Here is a 17,764-nt window from a genome sequence, read left to right as displayed (position 1 = left end):
CCAGCTGCCGACACCACACGGCTATCTAGGCTGTTCGTGGAGAGAAGTTGACATTGACTTTACGTCAACTCTCAATGTGGCCGAACAGCCGATAAACAGCCGATAGCTATCTCCGCGGATTTGGTAACCGACAAGATAGCGTCTACGGTCGACTTACCCTTTCGGAAGCCAAACTGGTTACTCGATAGACCATCCGCACCCTCCGTGCGTATCAACAACCTGTTGAGGATGATCTTCTCGAGCACCTTCCTCGCCGTATCAAGCAGGCATATTGGTCTATATGCCGACGGATCCCCCGGTGGTTTTCCCGCCTTTGACAATAGGACCAAGCTCTGCCTTTTTCATGCTTCAGGGTAGACTCCCTCGTCCAGGTATCTCTGCGTGACAGATCTAAACATCTCGGGAGCCTCAGCAATGGCCGCTTTGATGGCCAGGTTCGGAATACCATCCGCTTCTGGCGCTTTACCTACACTAAGGGACTGTGCAATCCCCGCCAGTTCCGCCACAGTTACTCTCCCCTCGTCGGCCACCCTTGGCCCCTGGCAGCTCCACAAAGTGAGGCCAGGGACTTCGGTCGTGACGTGGGAAGAGCCCCGCGATGATCCTCTCCAGCATCTCTGGAGACCGCTCTGTAGGGGCCATCGCCCCACGTGTCTTGGCCATTACGACCCTATATGCGTCACCCCATGGATTCGCATTGGCACTTTGACACAGGCCCTCGAAGCAGGCTTTTTTGCTTGATCTAATCTCAGTCTTCAGAGCGGCTCTAGCAGCCACAAACGCCGCCCGTCGTTCAACACGCTTCTCTTCTGTGCGAGCTCGCTGCATCCGCCTCCTTGCCCGTAGGCAGGCGCGGCGCAGGTTCGCAATTAACCTAATTTTTAGCGCGGCTTTTCATTTTGTCATTATCACATCGTGCCCCTCATTTTTTTTTTTCGATGCTGTTGGAGCAAGCAAATTTTAAAACTGTTTAAAAAGTTCATCTGATTTTAGATTTCCGCCAACCAGCAAAAGCATAAAGTGCGTATTAATGATATTAGAACCTCAGATAGAACAGCGCATTAGAAAAAAAACATCAGCGAATTTTGGTATGGGGAGTTGGGAGAGTTAGGCCATAACTACTGAACATCAATAACTTGGCGATGGCAACGATAAGTAATAGGGACATTTTTTCTCATCTCTTATAAGAAATATAATTTGGAAAGAAGAGTATGCTTGGATTTGAATGTTTTAACATTTTTGTTTTCTATTATTGTATCATATTTTGTTATATTTTTTACTTTGAAAAAACTCAGCAATCAAGGAGTAAACAAAAAAAATACAGAGATAGTAAGAAATAGTAATAGTCCCATGGTAAATGTGTTAAACGCAAACGTATCCTATGTGCGGGGCTCTTTACTGAATTGCTCGGTACTTTTTGACACTTTATGATCATTTCGGGTTACCGAGTTTTTGGTTATGGAAAAATTTACCGACTTTATTCAGCTGTTCAAAAATTCAGTAAACATTTACCGGCTTTGGTAATCGAAAGTAAGTTCACGATGTCATAGTTATGGCGAGCCTCCGACGGTATTTTATTTAAACCACCATTTAAAATATTACACCCAATCATAAAAATGTGGTGAATGAGATTCATTACAAATACGTAGTAAAAAAGAGAAAGATTTTAGTTGTTTAGCAAATGGTCCATTTTTAATTTGAAAAGCATAACATTTCGAACTTTTTATTCATAATAGTACCTGATTAGGGAAAAACTAATAATTCAACAGTACAATTATGACGATAAGTGCTGATTTCTGGGATAGGATGGGAAAGCACCGTTTAAGATTTAAGCGAAGCTGATTATTTTCCTTATTACATTTTCCATCTTTGATGCACAAATGCAGCAGAATAATTCGTACGTATACTTGCTCAAAAATCAAGTGCAAACATTTAAAGGGCTCCTGCTTTCGGGTTCGAAAAGTAAGAGGTTAACATGCAAGGTAACGAATTCCGTTATGGTTCACAAAACGAGATAATTAGTAAAAAGAAACGTATTATACCTACCGGTGGTGTTGGGAAGGAACGACTGCAAGTATAATGCATTCAAAGTGAAAGGAACAAATCGAGCCAACCTACAGGGTTCAGTCAGTCGTGTTGCTAGGTGCATTGGTATCATCAAAATAATGAAAAGCAAAAGGCATGGAAGGGAAAAGTAATTTCACCATGCGTTTTCTGATCAGGGTTCTATTTGCTTTGAAATTTTTCAGATTCAACCGACCACACAGCATACTATCAGTTTAACAGTGCAACGTCTTACTCTAGCCATGCACCTGTGTTCAGCTAAGCTTGAAACACGTTTAAAATTGAAGCAGATTTCATAAAAAAACTAATTGCAAACAGAAACTGTTCAATAAAATGCAGTTCAGTAAAAATAAAGCCCAAGATAAATCCACCTAGCGCTGTTGATGCAGTGCGATATTACAAAATAAATTGCCCATTTTACGTCGTAGGGTAAGGGAGGTATTTTGGACCACTTTAGGAGATGGCCGATCAATATTTCGAATAAAAGATGGATTTTGTAAAACTTCTTGATCGTTTCCCTATACAACTAAAAAGTGGTGAATGCTAGATAGGATTTGTAGGTAAAATGATGTAAATTCCACCGTTTTCATACTTAAATTCCTTGTTAAGCAATACATTTTTATAAGCACTTTAGAGTTTAGAACAATATCTATCAGCTAAGGCTATTGAAGCTAATATTAAATTCACTACCACTCGGTGCAGCATCATTAAGACACAAAAACGTGCGGCCCATGGCCGTGATGTATGCACCTGATCACTCCAATCCTGCAGGATGTGACTAATAAAATTACAAACTTATATTTTATTCGGCTTTCACTTATAATCTTTATATGGTTTTGTGAACATTATTATTATGTTTGTAATAATAATCATTATTAAATACATTTTACCTGCTATTTGTCCTACTCATATTGATTATGTTTGCGCAGACATATAGTTTATAAGTCAGGCGTTATAACTGAAATTTATATCGTTTCACACATAGTCTTTAAGTATTTTCGGTGCAGTGTGAGATGACGCTCTGAGGTGAAAGCGGGTTCATCTTTCGTTTTTTCAGCAGCTCCTAAGGTAAGATTCAACTATTGATTTTCTTCAAACAAATACCTATGTAATGGTTATTATTTATAAATTTTAGGCGAAAATGCAAGCATTGTTGGAATCAACCTCCAGATGAACTGTTTTTATGAGCAAAATGTACCAGAAATGCCGACCGGTTGTGACCCGGTTCGGACGAGTTCTTTAAACGTTTACCACCATTTTGGATGTGACCATCTGCAGAAGCTATAGTTACAAAATCCGATTTTTCGCGCGGTATTTGTAAAGGTAATCATGAAATATTTATATTTTAGGTTTTTCATTTGATGTTAACAAATGTTATCAAATATATATTTTCAGCGCTTCAAATGCTCTGACAAGATAAAAAAAATGACATTTAAAGGAGATGCATCAATCAGTCACAGAGAAAAAGGATGGAAACGACGTCAACACTCATCGGTATTCCCACCGTCATCTGCCCTACGAAGTGTGCAAATGTTCCTTAGCCGGAACAACACATACGGGAACGAATTCGATGGTGGTGATCTAGTTGCAGTTGGGGACATTGTTGCATATTTCAAACTCAATTGATTAACAATAACAACAAGTATGGTAAATTTGAATAAATAAATGAATTTAGTAATCATAAACACGTTTCTTGTTTTTGTTATTGGAAATCAAAACATATTGCTTATTATACCATCCCAAATGTATTTTACTGATCTCACTCATAAATTTTATTTTACATCGCCCTATAAAAATTATAAGGGACAAACATAAAGAGTATTTGCCATTAGAACATAGACTTTATTCGACGGAAGTTCTATAACATTTATATGTTCAAATATAGATTTTATTCATAAAATCTAATTGCAAAAATTTATGTAGGTTGACACATACAAGTTATGCGGAAATTTTCTTCGGTGGCTTGCCATATTTTTTATGTAGTTTGCAAGATTTGTTTTTCATTTACGTCATTGTTAGTAGTGTGTTGCCCGGATCTTCCTTGCTCCGTGCACATTCTTTTCCAAACGATCGTATGGAAATAATGAAAACAGTTACATGTTGGTTTAATAGACATTTTTCTAGGACTAACATCAATAAACGGTAATTTTTTAATTTGGTTTGAACAGTAATTTATGAATGGTTTGTTACTAAAGAAACAAATGGTTGGTAAAAACAAAAGTTCAAGAGATCTAGAACTTAAAAAGAAGATATGTCGAAAATATGTTCAGTTCAATAAAAATGCCTCAGAATACTGTTTTTAAACTTAAAATGTTTTGCTCGAGATATGAAATTACTTCAATCAGGTTTTTATAAGTCAACAACATCATTCACATGTTTTAAATCTATGTACAAATAAACTTACAGCTTTTGAAAGTTGACTTCAATTTTACCATATCGTCTTGGTTTTGGTCTAATCCAGCCGGAATGGTTAAATGCGTGACAATATTTTCCATAATTGCTATAATTTATAAGAAACAAATGTAGAAGATACCTTATGAATAGTTTCTTTTTGCAATAAAATTAAAATGCTGCATGTTTTATTTGTGTGACATAAATGCAAAATTCAGATAGGTGGTCCAAAATATGAGCCCGGTTCAAAATACAGCCGTTACCATATCAACTATTTTGGATGTACCGTGGACCCCAAATGATTTGACCGTTTTAATCTGAAAACGTTTCAATGCTGAATGACGTTTGAATCATTTTCAATTTAAATAAATGATAATTTTCACGGTTCAGAAAAAGTTTCCCCAAGTACCGGACACTATTGAATCATGTTCAAATATGACCAAGACCATGTAACATGAGTAAAGACGTCATTTGGAATAGTAGGGGAAACAGCCCAATGTTGAACGGCTAATTTTGTCGTGGCTAATGTTTTTTCGGTTTTCGTGTGCACATACACACATACGCACGGATATACAGTCATTTGCTCGATACGTCGAGCTGAGTCAATTGGTATATAACATCATGGGTCTCCGAGCCTCCTATGAAAAGTTCGTTTTTGGAGGGAAATGATAGCCTTTCGGTAAAATTTTGTTGTTTACAAGAAATGCAAAAACATAACAATAAAGGCTCTGTGTTATGTGAGAGTGCAATTTTATTAAAAACTAACGAAAATTCTATCCAGTTTTCCGCGAGCGGTAATGGACGCTATTTGACATTTCTGGAGGTCAACTGCACCTACCGTTCAAGCATTTTGATCAATGTGGTATATAAAAAGGCTTAAATTCACTTAATCAGCACCTTCTTTTATGCCATATTGGAATTCTCGGAGCGCTGGGTGCAGTTGACCTCCATAAATGTCAAATCAGAGACTAACCCGCAGGCAAGCTGGCGGCCATTACCGCTCGTGGAAAACTGGATTCGGGGTCTGTTCACAAATTACGTAACACAAACCTCCTCCCCTCGTAACAAAAAGTAACATTTTTGAAGCCCTCCTCCTGATGTGGCCCATACACGTTCCGACATGTTGTACAACTTTGACTCCGCCCCTAGAAAATTTGGTTCGGTCGGAGTAAAAGCCGGGCTGTCTGTATGCAAGTTGTACGACAGTTGGACAGTACAACTTGCCCACAGACGGTCCGAAATTTGGTTCGGTTGAAGTAAAATCGTACTGTATGTGGGCAAGTTGTACTGTCCAACAGTCGTACAACTGCCCACAGACAGTCCGACTCTTTGACCAGGGAATGTAAAATCACAACATTGTCCTCTTTGTAAATGTTGGGACAAATTCAACTTGTAATACGCGTTTACCCCAAAGTGCAACAGTATTGGACAATGATTGCCTGCCGCCCATTTAGAGAAGAAGTCGGTTTTCAACGATGTTATTGGTTAAATAAGTATCAGTTAATGTTTAGAGATAAACTTAACCATCTTTTAACATGATTTGTGTTTTACTTCTGAAATATAGTTTTCGTAGTTCGAAAAGTTCACAGCAATTACCTTGTTGTTGCAAATAAAATGGAACGCAACATTGTCTTTATCCTCTGCAGATGCGGACAAACACTTATCACTATGCTCTTTTGTTGCTTGTTTTTTGCATTTTTCTGCGACAATTACATTCCTTACATTTGACACTAATTCGGCTCATACGCTGCCAATTTCAAATTAAGAACAATGACGTATTACTATTTGAAAACTGACACATGCGACTACGGTTGAAAAAATTCACATTCTCTGACTATTTTCTTTCAGGAAAAAGGGGTCTTAATATATACGATCTCCTGGCCCATTAAAATATTTCTTTTACAATTCAGAATTGAGTCATTATTATCTAGGTTTTGAGGCTCGATTATACATGTCTCGTAAGGAAAAAGAAAAGATATTTAATGAAATTGAAGTTATTTTCAATATTGCTTACGGACGATATCATTCTGTTATATTCTTACGCACAATTCTATATTACTGGAATAATTTACGATAACATCGTAGATTCTGTTTAGGTTTTTTTCATGCGATTCATAAATTGAGTTTTAGTGATACTAGAGCAGGAAATGATTTTCTAAATGTTCGAAAAGTGACTCTACAAAATAGATTGTTAGGTGAGAGCTCATTAACATTTTAGATGAATTCAATCCGAAATATTTATTGATCAAACAGATTCACATAATCCGCGATCATTTTAGTTATCATATCAAATTTTTGATTTGTTAAGTTGGAAATTCTACGCTAGAAGCATGACTTTTATCTCTCTTTTTATTTTATTTTATTACAATATAAAGAATAAACATATTATTAGTTATGTTGTTCGTTCAACAGCCATACATACTAATGGAATGTTAATGCAATCTTCTGCTAGAATAAATTGCTTCCTGAAAGTAGGAGTCATGTTTCTCGAACGAGTGAATGTGTTACAATTCCATAAAACTCTAAGGTATAACATCTTGTGAAAAAGTGATAAAGTATTTTCAAAAACTATATTTTGAAGGAAATAACTAGTTGTACGATGTCATCAAACAGTTTAATTGCTGATTGAATTAGTAGTAATACCTGACCACAGTTTTGGGTAAATATAAAATTTTATTCTATGATTAATTTTACGTTATTTTGCTTGATTTTGTTTTATTTTATCTCGTTTCAGAGAGCGAGTCATGGAGCTCTAGCCTAGGCATAATTGTCAGGACACGTGGGAGAAATACCTGTGTCCCATCCTTATATCAGCAAGGAGGGATACTAATCTTCTTAGTAAAGTATCTCCCTACGTCATCTTTTTATATACCCCCTGAATGTGGAACGGTTGTTACGGCTTTCCTCGTTTCTTCCTTTGGAGAATTCAAAACTTTTCGTTGATCATGTTATTCATTACTGAATAATCTGATTGACGGGGAGTTATGAATTATCTCCCAATTCCAAGCCTGCACGGTGGGCCTGGCCGTTTTAATATTTGTGTCATATTTATGATACGCTGCAAATATCAATGCTGACAAGAAAGTGCTCGGAAACACATCCGACATTTCCAGAATGCTTTTCAATACTGGCTGTGCATGTGCTAAGACAAGACAAGACAAGAACAATGACGTATTAGATAAAAAAATATATAGGATTTTTAAAGGGCTACCTGGGGCTACACAATTGTAAATAACTCAGTCCCATGACATCGAAATGACATTTCTGGCAGTGCACTGGCTTGGTGAGAACACAATATGTTTATGAAATTGAAAACACCACCGGTGGAAATATGGGGCACTATCCCGCGTACTGGTTTCGTGGGATCAAACCCTACCGAAGGAAGTAAATAGTTACCTCCAATACATTTTTCGAACTAAATCTGTCACATGTTGTGCATATTCGTAAATCGATTTTCAGACAAACACAGTGTTTCTGCTGCCAAAAAGCGATTCCACTGTGAATAATTATGTATTGATTATATTTCTTGCGGCACCGAACCTTTCTGCTGCACAACTGCTTTCGCAAATGTCTGTTTTTGGGACATCTGGTATTAATCAATTATGCTATCTTGACTAATCTGCCTACGCAAATTCTGGTGGTGCTGGTGCGACACGGACAATGCAATGGTTTCTATTCAGATCAAGGTGCAAAAGGGTTCCCTCGAGCTTCGGCCGCATGGACAATCAGAGCACATGTCAACGCAATAATGGGGTAATCTTGGTCGAAAGGCTAACAGCTTGCGCATCAGGACAGCTGAACAATTCGATAACATTATTTGAACAAATTTTGCCGTATGAGCAGGAGAATATTCCTTTTCGTCTGACACTGATGAGAAATATTAAAATTATCTAATTTATTTCAATATGCTCATTGAAATACATATGTCTCGCATTACTTTATTTGAACAAGTGCTCGAAACAAATATGAAAAATACTTACGTCTATATGAAAAAACATCGTCGATTGATTACAAAACAGTATTGTTAATGAGAAACCCAATCTCAATCGAACAATAGGGAACTGAACGATATTGGATAATGTAGTTGGTATGATATACGTGGTAAATATAGTGAGGGGAGAGAATTGAGCTTATTTTTCGTGTAGAGAACCTGATATAGTCGACGTCTAACAGTCTTCCTCGAATCAAAAATGCAAAGAAAATTGGAGCACTCAACATTCTTGCCTTAACGGGTAGCGTACTCCCTCACTATTTTCGTAGAATTTAACCAAATATTTTCTCTGCTCAAATATCACCATTTGAATTACATTATTGTCGACGCACATGTGAATAGTCGAATATAACTCTTACGTCACTCTATTCATATGAAACCCTGATTAATCCACATAGCGGCGTTGGTGTCTTTCTCGTTGCAAAAAAGTACTAAAAAATGCTAGTGAGTGTTTTGTTGCGAGTAATTCGGCCAATGCTAAGTTACAAAAAGTGTGTCTAAAAAATTTGTTACATACACAGTAAATACGGAGTATTCGAGAGACGGGTGCTTGGGACTATCTCCGGCGGTGTGCAAGAAGACGGTATGTGGCGGCGAAGAGTGGACCACGAGCTCGTCCTGCTCTACGGCGAACCCAGTATCCAGAAGGTAGCTAAAGCCGGGAGGGTACGATGGACGCGTCATGTTGCAAGAATGCCGGACAGCAACCCTGCAAAGGTGGTGTTCGCTTTCGATACGGCGTAGAGCGCAGGGAGAGAGGTGGGCTGACCAGGTACAAAACGATTTGGCGATCTTGGTGCGCATTCGAGGATGGAGTGACGCGGCCTCTGACCGTGTATTGTGGCGTCAAATCGATTCAGTGTTATCTGTTTAGGTGTAAAGTAAATAAATGGTAAAAAAACACACACACATACATACATACACACATAACAGACATCACCTCAATTCGTCGAGCTGAGTCTTCTATCAAAAGTTTGGTTTTGAAGTAATCATATAGCCTTTACGTATACTTAGTATACGAGAAACGAAATAGAGCGTAATTTTAAAATGGATCAGATAACGTTTTTGCGATGTTGCTGGTTCAAGAAGATAGTAGGGTCACAAAGAACAGACGTTCATCTTACGTCGCCATGTTGTGTAAAACTTTGTACTGGTCATTTTGAAGTATGTCGTTATGCCTCCGTTGCGCGGTGCTAGTGTGCTAATAATGTTGGTGAAAATTTTGCCGTATTTCCAAAACTTTCCGTAGTAGCCCAGAAGTGAGTGACTCATTCGCAATGCAGAAGAAGACACAGCTACAGATCCGTAGATTTTCTCGTGGGATCATAACAATATTAGAAAGCCGACCGAATACTTCAACCAAAAAGATAGATGACATAAAACAACTGTAAAGTAATATCCCAGCAAATGGTAATGGATGTCTAAGATGTGTTTGGGCTCTATAAAAAACAGGTCCTACCAAAGGGACCGTGTGTGCCTAAGAGCATAAAATATTCACCTTCATGAAGCACCTTCGGTCCGAGTTTTGACATTCGTGTTTTGATTCTTCAAAACATAGGATGACTTACTCATTTGATTGTGGTAAATGCGCGTGAAAAAAAAATAAATAGTCCTGATTAGATTGACATTTTTGGCCAATGGATCATCAGGATTAGATCTGTGTGTATCTTCAGTGGCCTTATGAGCTAACGCGTTTACGGATTACCTATAGGAGTACCAATCCGGAGATGGCGAGTTCGATTCTCGGTCCGGTTTAGGATGTTTTCGGGTTGGAAACATTCTTCCTGGTAGTGTATCCATTATACTTGCTACACAAGATACATATTCATGCAGTAGTGGGCATAGAAAAGCAATTAATAACTGAGGGAATGATAATAGAACAGTAAGTTGAAAAGCCGTTGAAATGTAGAGCCATTGAAGTAGAAGAAGTATTTACCTAAATCATCAAAATGTGTTCAGTTTTACGGTAATTAAAAAATTTGGGAAATTTAAATAAATACTCATTGACTCATTGAATATGAATACGTTTAGAAATGAGGTGACAAAGAAGGCCGAAGGGCTTCATAAAAAATAATCAATTATTTAAAGCTCTGGTGTGGCACTCAAAGCCCAAAGCCTGGTCCTGGTGTAGGAGTGGGACTCTAAGCAAATGTTACACGACTGATCGAGCGTCTGGTGCGGCAGCGTCTGTTCTGATATACAACGGCTGAATAAGGAATGCTATTCCCCAGAAGCATGTATATAGGGAGTCTTTTACCACCAACAACCTACTGTTCCGACGAGAAACTGACTCTGTAGTTATGAAGTGGGAACTTATAAAAGTTATGAAAGGATGATCGTTACCATATTCACGCAAGTTCGTACACCAACCACTTATACCGATTTGCAAGACAGAGAGAACTGCTACAATCAACCCAAGCTAGCGTAGATAGAATTCCGAAGGATAATATCAAGATCTGTATGGGTAATTTCAATGCGATGATAGGGTCCGACAGTTAGAATCATGACCTCGAAAAAATTTGAGCAAAAACGGAGAGCGATTTGCCGAGTTCTGTGGTAACAACAACATGGTGGTCAGGACCGTCATCCGATAGTGCCGATATCGCGTCTGATCATCATCTCTTCGTCGGCGAAATAAGCATCCACGTTGCGCGGATTCTTCTGCAGAAAAAAGGTGTTGGACGATTGTTTATACACACGGCAACTGAAAGATGTAAAGGTCGTTGAAGAGCTGGAGACTCGTGCTGCAGATATGCACAGTCTTCGAAAAAAAATGAAAAAAGGCGAATTATTGCTACACTAATTATTTATTTATTTATTTATTTATTGGGAGCAGGGAAAAGCCCGCTTGAGTTGAACAGTTAGAAATTCATTAGCTCTCACTCAAGCGGGCGCAAAACCTCCTCATCTTTTCTATGCATCAACAGATTACAATATCCAAATGATACAATTCGGCTTAAAACTACATCCAACAATAAACTTAAATCTAACCCTAGCTACTACTGATTGTCGTTTACAAGGTGAGAAAAGTTCGTACGGAGAGTGTTACGTAAGCAATTTTTGCTGGGTTTTTCAAACATAATGGCTATATGAATTCGCATAGCATATACATATGTAGAAACACACATAGACACATTCTTCGGACAGGTCCACCAGAGCATCATTTTTTCAAACTCAATTTTTGACATTATCTATGTATTTCCCTTATTTTCCAATACCTAAATCATCAAATAAAATATGAAACGGACCTGTATATCCTAAAGGAGCGGCATCTAGCTATTTTCAAGCCTGCTCTGTATACTGTAGCCAGTGAAGTTAATACGTCGGCTACAGATCAGACTGAAGGGGCGATCCCCTGTGTGCCCTTCTGCCTCGTAGCTGCGCGCTACCCTAGGGCCTACACAGAGTGCATGGTCATCGAGAAAAGATCTCGGCCTCACTAGCACCACCCGTCAACACGTGGTTTCTGAGACAGTGAGTAGTATCTGCAAAGGGAAAGTTTACCATTGCCAGAGTGATTGCCCAGACTCACGCCCGGGAAACAATGTCCATGGTTACTATCCAGTCTTGATCAGCACCCCACTTCCACTGCAAAGGATATCCAGAAAACGAACTGGTAAACCAAATTTTTCGACGCATGCGGGCGTCCGGTACGAGCCACTAACGTAGACCCGGCGTCGTTCTCTCCGTTTGACCTGACGACGCGCTAACCGATCCCGTAACCGGTCGTATCGGTCATTCGACACCCCCCACACAAGTAAGCGTTGTCGGTCATCATCTCCACCGAGGTCGCCACGACCACACAGCGACGTGCCTGCTACCTAGCGCACCAGCCTTCGCTGATATTGAAGGTAAATTACCTACGAAAATCACCAACACGTACCCGACACGAATAATTGCACTTACTCGCAATACCACTACCAATAGGAATAGGAACAATCAAATTATAGTCGTTGGGATAGAAAATTTTGAAGCATGCAAAAACTCACGAAATACAAAAGAAGAAACATAGAGTGACGTCACCATTAGAGAACAGACAATTTTAATTTTGAACAGCCAACAACCGATGAATGAAAGGATGATAGGTTTAAAACAGAAATGCTTGCAACTCCTAGTTAATTGTAAATAAATTATTATCTTTTAATGGTTTCTCTTACACTTTTTTTAAATAAACTATTTGGTAAAATTAAGAATTAAAGAACGTTTTTTTTTTGACAATTTGAATTTGGGAAAGAACAATTCTCGGGTACTTATTCAAAAGGGCGTATGTGATGTAAACAAAGATTCAAACGTCGATTTGTCCGATCTGATAGCCCTCCCACGCAAACCATCACCATAGACAGATATGGGGAGGCTTCGGCTACCCGTTGGTGGTGTTGGTTTGCGTGGGAGTGCCATCAGATTGGACAAATCGACGTTTGAATCTTTGTTTACAAAATCACATACGTCCTTTTGAATAAGTACCCGAGAATTAATGGATTGGAGAGGAATATTTTGGGTAGATTTTGACCTGCTTTCAGAGGTGGACCTGTTAAAGGGTAGAACAAAAAGTTAGCTGGGCAAATAAATCATAAATTCTGGCAGACGGTGTTCACCGTCTGGCGCATAAGCTAGAATTTGAGAGTCCTTAGCAGAGACCCCCTTACACATATTTTAGCGAAAAATAAGTGTTTGATTAACAATTAGTATAATTGATATTAAGGTACCAGTCAAAACAATTATTTGTTTATTTATTTGTTTATTTGTTTATTTGGAGCAGGGAAAAGCCCATTTGAGTAGAACCATGGAATCTTTCTCAAATGGGCGCAAAACCTCCTCATCTTTTCATATCAACAGAAATACAATAATTCCAAATGATACATTGTTTGACTTAAATTACTTAATATTATAGACTATATCCTAAAGGCCTATGCTAATGTGTGGTACTGTTGGAAGCTGATAGGAGTGTAGTAAACCGAAGAATACTCCGTGTAACGTGAAAATCAAATGCGGTAGAGCAGCGATTGAAGATGCGACACATACTAGCGAATGGCTCATTTTGCGCATAATTTGTGCGAGTACATCTCAAGAAAATGAAAGATGTTGACCGAAGTGGACGAAAGGAGATGTTAAAGTTCAATTGAGAGAGCAAGGCAATCAATTCGAGATTGCATGAGATCTGCAATGAAAAGCGCCTTGGATACGTCACGACGCTCACTTAACAGATATAAACCAATAAGTTGGCAGCGTGCTTCATATGTTTGTAAGTTATTTGGATCATTCCAAAAAAAGACGGCATAGAACAAAACGAACGAATTTTTGCTGAATTGCGTTGATTCGTATTGTGTGAATATTCTAGTAATGAACTCACTAACGCGCAGTAGAGCGATTTAAGACATTGAATGTTATCGAAGTGCTTCGCAATGCGGAAAATAAATCCAAGTGTTTTCGACGCTTTCGATGTGATAAAGGCGATGTGGTCTTTGAAAGTTAGCTTAGAGTCTAATAAAACGCCTAGATCCTTAACAACAGATTCTCGTCTAATAGCTGTAGATCCGATTTTGTAACAAAAGTCAATAGTAGAGCGCTTGCGGGAAAATGAAATTACAGAGCATTTATTGGCGTTGAGGACCATGCAATTGATCTCGCACCATTTCACGAAAATGTCGAGTTGACGTTGTAGAAACAGAGCATCCTGATCATCATTAATAGTCCAGTATAATTTGAAATCATCGGCAAAAGAAAGCTTGAAGGATTCGAGCACAAGATTCACATCATTCAGATATACTAGAAATATCAGAGGTCCTAAGTGACTACCTTGTGGCACACCTGACGTAACACCAAAGTATTGCGAGGTTGAGTCTCCAATGATGATGGCCATTTCCCGGCTAGTTAGATAGGATTCAAGCCATAACAGAAAGGGTCCGGAAAACCTAGGCGTTCAAACTTGGCAATTGTAATCCTGTGATTGATCTTATCGAAGGCAGCCGAAAAATCAGTGTAGATAGAGTCAACTTGATATCTTTTCTGCAAAGATTGGGCGATGAATGACGTGTAGAGAGTCAGATTCGTATTCGTTGAACGCCTTGGCATAAAACCGTGTTGATGCTCGGAGATGAAATCTTGACAATTGTGAAATAAGAACTTATAGACTACTTTCTCAAACAGCTTTGAGGTGGCGCAAAGTGCGGCTATACCACGGTAATTGCTGACATCACGCTTATTTCCTTTTTTTAAAGACCGAATAGGTAAGATTTCTTCCATTGCTCCGGAAACGTTCCGACTTGAAATTGATACGTTGAAGAGACTGGCTAGAGGTACGGATAGGCTATTAGAACAATTCTTCAAGACATGCGCAGGAATTCCATCTGGTCCACAACTAGTCGAAGCTTTTACGGTACAGCAAATATCAGCTACTGTGTCTGCATCGACGATTGGGTGGTTTCCAACTGGGGGACGAACAGGACGTTGTTAGCGGCTTCATTGATTTGGTGTAATTCCAGAGAATCGTCGGTGAACACATTCGAGAATTGCTGTTGAAATAAATTACAGATGTCTTCTGTCGATGAACATTCGATATTCCCATTGGTCATGACAGTGGGAAGACCAGATTCTTTTCGTTGTTGGTTGACGTAGTTCCAGAATCCTTTGGGATTAATGCAAGAGATGGCGTTTTTTCAATGGTAGTAAAATCGAAATTTCATCACTATTAGACTACTAATCAGTACAAACTTAGTGCAGGATATAATCTTTCCACCTCATACTTCATTCCTTATCACTACTTTCTTCTAAAACACCACCATTTTCCATAAATTTGCAAAATACTTGATTTTTCCATACATTAAATCGATTTCCAACTACCATTCTTCCATGAGCTCATGGTAAAAATTGTGAAAATCTCAGAACATAGAGTAGCAGACTTAACATCACAGATAGAAACGCCGGTATCGCCACTCAGTGACGAGTACCGTAAACATGGTGCACAAAAGGTTGTTGTCTACACTTTTTACGACTGCTGCACCCTGGAAGTAAATTTCAACGAAGTAAGCAGTCGGTCCCTCATTGGGCCCTCCTTATCCGTGCGGTAAGACGCGCGGCTACAAAGCAAGATCATGCTGAGGGTGGCTGGGTTCGATTCCCGGTGCCGGTTTAGGCAATTTTCTGATTGGAAATTGTCTCGACTTCCTTGGGCATAATCGTATTAGCCTCATGATATACGAATGCAAAAATGGAACCCCTGGCTTAGAAACCTCGCAGTTTTAATAACTGTGGAAGTGCTTAATTAACACTAAGCTGCGTGGCGGCTCTGTCCCAGTGTGGGGATGTAATGCCAATAAGAAGAAGAAGATAATTGATAATAATTGATTATTTCGTGTTCCTATAGTTGCAAATCCAATTGTTTTCTTACGGGACTCGCAACTATAGGAACACTACCGCAAATATTGGTGCAAAGGCCATTGAAAATAAGGTATTTGAGGATTATTTACCGACTTCGAGTGTATTCCTGAGCTATTGTCGTTTGTTCCGTATAGTGACAGTTCACTTAATTGATCAACAATGTGGGTTGCTACGTTTAATGGAATGTACACACGGTCAAGCAGTTTGACCAACATTGACTTCACCTCTCGTTTATTCAAACATCCATCAAGTTTTAGCAACAGCGGCACGAACAATCAATTTATTCAACCAACAATATCACACACAAACGACCGAAGCGTCAACTTGAGCACCAACCATAAAAAAATATATGGGGGTTTGTGCAACTTCACTACAAATGCTCAAACATGTTCGGCGAGCATTGACTCCACCCCCGACTACTCAAACCAAAATCAAACCGTTTTAATTTTTTCCAACCGAGCCACCAACTGTCAAATGGTTGTTCGAACAGGTTCGAACAACTTCACACACGTTCAAACAAAACAGCAACCGAAGCGTTTTCTTGGGGGCGGAGTCAATGTTCGTCAAACTGCTTGACTGGTGTGTACGTTGCATAATATGTAAATTCACTAAAAACTACAGTACCGCAACTATAAGAGCATCCATGACTATCGGAACTTTTACCCTACTGCTTTCAGAGGTCCAAAGGTGACCTGCCAGCTTAGTTAGGAACAGTACTATGCAACCATCAATGTGAGATTTCTCGGTGTAGAAGTTTGGGCATTATGCTACGTTTTGACAGGGCAAGTGAATTGAACAACTCAGTTGAATTCAATTGACTTGCCAAAAGTTGAACATGTTCAACTTTCTTTTCGTTCAAGTGAATTGAATTAAGGTGTTTACACGTTCAATTTGCGTTCGATTCAAGCGATTGCTGAATTCACTTGCCTTGTCTAAACGTAGCATTAGTGAGCAACGACTGTATCCATCAACAACGACAGCAACGTTAGTAATCAAGGGCTGTATCCATAGCCTCCTGGGGCTTATGAACTCAAACTGCATTGAGAGTGACTATGTCCCTAGTAGCACTGTTCAGATCGATTTGATTGCAGCAACTCCAATGTGACTGGATTTGGTCGCATATGAGTCACAGTGACTGATATGTGACAAGTGTGCTACTCGGGTGTGCTTTCATGCGTCTGAAACCAAATGAAGTGTGACCCACCTAGTGAAAAATTATAAAATGTCAGTTCAATCAAAGTTAATTGCCTATTTCCGGGGATTAAACCACTTGACTTGGACGTTAATTTACAATGTTATGAAAACTCATATGTGAATATGTACGTTATGGTGCTTTAAGGTCCTTCGTAGCTTAGTTGGTTAAAGCACCAGTCTAGCGCTGGGAGCTGCGGACTCGATTGAATCCAATTTTCAAGATATTTTGCTGGAAACTCGAAAATTTCCTCTCGGTGTTCAATGTACACGTTACGATTTTCTCACATCGAATTATCATTGTGTTTTTCTTTATAAAATTCATTAAAAAGATTTCGTAAATTTACTGCCTTGTATTAATTAATATGTCGAATGTTAAATTAATTCATACCCTCCACTTACATTGAATCCGTCGATATATTTAAAATGACGCCAGAAAATTGAAATTTGTTCAAAATGAGCTGTATTTAGTATGAGTCGATTTATACGTGTACTCTCTCGGCTGTGCTCAAAATGCACAAAACATCTCTCGATGCGATGGATACTTTTTGACAGCTTGCTTTGGAGATTCGTTGACACTCGTTTTGACTCTATCCGCAGCTCCCAGGTCTAGCGTACTGTAGAGTCATGGGTTCGAGTCCCATCGAAGGGAAAGTGGTTACCTCCAATACATTTTCCAAATCAATATCTTCCACATAACGTACATAGTCACATATGAGTTTTCATAACATTGTAAATTATAAAATATCT

General features: G+C 38.9%; 1 long non-coding RNA gene across 1 annotated transcript; it reads left to right on the top strand.

Annotated features, from left to right (window-relative positions):
* The first annotated feature begins 2,985 nt into the window (after positions 1 to 2,985).
* LOC134202124 (uncharacterized) lies at positions 2,986 to 3,724 on the top strand. Its single transcript, XR_009977151.1, has 3 exons — positions 2,986 to 3,132; positions 3,200 to 3,387; positions 3,460 to 3,724. It is a non-coding gene; the product is annotated as an uncharacterized LOC134202124 (long non-coding RNA).
* Positions 3,725 to 17,764: the final 14,040 nt, after the last annotated feature.

This window comes from Armigeres subalbatus, unplaced genomic scaffold, assembly GCF_024139115.2.
Source record: "Armigeres subalbatus isolate Guangzhou_Male unplaced genomic scaffold, GZ_Asu_2 Contig1026, whole genome shotgun sequence".
Lineage (NCBI taxonomy): Eukaryota > Metazoa > Arthropoda > Insecta > Diptera > Culicidae > Armigeres > Armigeres subalbatus.
This window is presented reverse-complemented; position numbering and strand designations above follow the sequence as displayed.